Source organism: Anopheles moucheti, chromosome 3 (genome assembly GCF_943734755.1).
Source record: "Anopheles moucheti chromosome 3, idAnoMoucSN_F20_07, whole genome shotgun sequence".
Classification (NCBI taxonomy): domain Eukaryota; kingdom Metazoa; phylum Arthropoda; class Insecta; order Diptera; family Culicidae; genus Anopheles; species Anopheles moucheti.
The window spans coordinates 18,933,843-18,936,401 of record NC_069141.1 but is presented as its reverse complement, the minus strand read 5'-3'; positions in this window follow the sequence as shown (position 1 = coordinate 18,936,401).

Genomic DNA, 2,559 nt, shown 5'->3' with positions numbered 1-2,559 from the left:
CGACCGCGTTTCAATTTCGATTTCGCTGCGCAACTTAACTTTCACAATGCGTCGTTTTTGCACGATCAAACACCCAGCTCCATGCGGGTATGGAATGGATTCGTTCCTTTTTTTTTTTACTTGACGAGCGGTGAAAGTGTGCTTCTACTATTTAGTCCTTTAGGTGGCTGGTTCTTGATGCGCCCACGATAGAAACGCACCACGAGCTGGAGCTTTTTTATCTTTAGAGCCTTTTAATCTTTAACCCTTTGGAGGGATACGAACAAATAAAAAAAAAAAAACATGCGTCCAGACCATTGGGCACCGGACCTGTTCACATGAAAAGGTCGTTTAGAGCTGTGGCTCCATTCTGGGTGCCTCCGGACAACAATGGAGCGAGCGGTGTGTTGATGCGCTTGAACACGGTTCGAAACGGGTTTTTGCCTTCTCGGCTCGTTTCATTCTCTACGTGCGATCGGGATCGATCCCTTGCGGAGGTCAATGCTATCGCCGTATCACGATGGCTGATGGCGATGATGACGATGGTGCTACGCAATGCAACGGGTTCTTCTTTCGCTTCTTCGCTGCACGGTACGATCGGGGGAAGTTTATGTAACTTCAACAATGTGAGGACACAGTCAACGATCGATTGAAGCAAAAATAATAATAAAAAATCTGATATTGGGTTGAGCGAACAGAACGAAGCACAAGCAACACTTTTTGCAGAACTTTCTTGGATTCCTTGTCTTGTCCGGGTAGTTAATTATGGCGTTAAACACGTGACTTGTTGATAAGATGTCCGAAATGCCCGCGAATTCTGCAACGTTTTGTTTGCAGCCGTTAATTTGATCCACTTTATGGCCGTTGCCGTATTCTTCTGTGGTGAATAGCATTGTTGTACAAACAAGCAGCTTCCCTACAGTGTGTCCAATTTCATACGATGACTCTTTTAAAATTATCCCAGCATTACAGCTACCGTTTCGAGCAGTGCTCTTTTTATCCTGTGCTTCACGCACATGGAGCGCAGCATCGATCGTTCGCTTCGATTTGGTCCATCCGGAACGCTCGGTCGTACGATCGATAGAGACGTTGATTGGTTTCATACGACTCGCGATCAATAAATCCGGCTGTAATTCCTAATTTATTGATGAATCGCTCGGAGGTACGAGGGATTTTTCACATCGGAAGGGAAGGAAATAGTTTGTATCCTCTTTGGAGGGTGCAGTGCGGTAAGGAAGGCAAAGAAATTAGTGCTTTGCTCAGAACAGGTTTTGATTTGGGATAATTCGGAGAAGAATTCTATCATTTGGACCCCCAGTACTGTCCAGTTTGAGTTGAGTTGAGCCAAGTTGAGGATTTCTTCTAACTCCACAAGGTTCAGTACTACATCTTCACCGAAATAATCAAAATTCCTTTTCGTTTTGGTCAGAACTCTTCCACATCCACGGTTTCGGCTAATTAGTAAAGATAATTTGAAAAAGTTCAGCCACTCAAGAACCTTTCGCATTAACAACATAAAAAATGCACCACCACGCCGAAATGCCATGCGTTCTTGGTGGTTGCGTGTACTTTCTATATCGCCATTCCCGAGAGCACCGCCGGGCGAAAAGAAAGGCCGTCACGGATAGAAAGTTGCGCGATTTCTGGGTATCTGGTGGCCAAAGAACTCGTTTCTTTCGCTTAACACATCACACTGCACGCACACACATACACATTTAAACACTGTCTCGGTTCTGTTTTCCTGGTGCACACTGGTTGTTTTGTGAAAAGCATCCCCGTCGTGGTTAAATCCTTCACATGTTCTTCCCATTTCTTGATCAGTTATCCAGATCGGGTTATTTCTTTTTGAAGGGGAAGACATTTTTCACCTCAATCAACATTCACAGTTATGCCAATGAAGTAGCGTAAAAATTGCGATCATACGTTCCCAGGCAGGCATTCACCACCGTAGCACGGATCTTTGGACAGAACTTGAATTGGACGCACCACACTCTCCACGGGATGACAAGGGACTTACTTTTGAATTCGGTACTTTTCAGCTTGAGCTTTGCACCACTGCGCGCATTCACTTCTCCGCACTCGAAAAACGGGTCGTTCTGGGTTCGTAAAGGCTGCCCTTACTTTCACTTGACCACCGCTTTGTACACCCTTGGGGTTCTGAAGGATCTAAATTTCTTTCGACTAACTACAGCTCCCTTCTTTGGTCCGGCCACTCGCACAAAATGTGTGAGACTTGAACGCTTTTCCGAATGGTTCCGCTAGTGCTGGCGCTGCTGCTGGCACCGTTTTTCTACGGTACGCACTCGGTCAACGGACGACGCGAAAATACGGTCAGCACTCAGCCGATCGGTCTCTTAGATCCGGCCTGCAGAGTGCACACACACACACACACACGCAGCGGAGATGAACCGCTGCGGGAACGGGCGCGGAGTCTGTGCAAGTGGTCGCAGATCAAGAGCCTCACTGGAAAGAGACCTTGACACTGAAGACGTTAGATTTATACTGACTGGCTGCGCGCCAGCCAAACATTGCCGTGTGCCGTGTTAGCGCGATCGCGCATTCGTTGCTGGACGGGGAGGG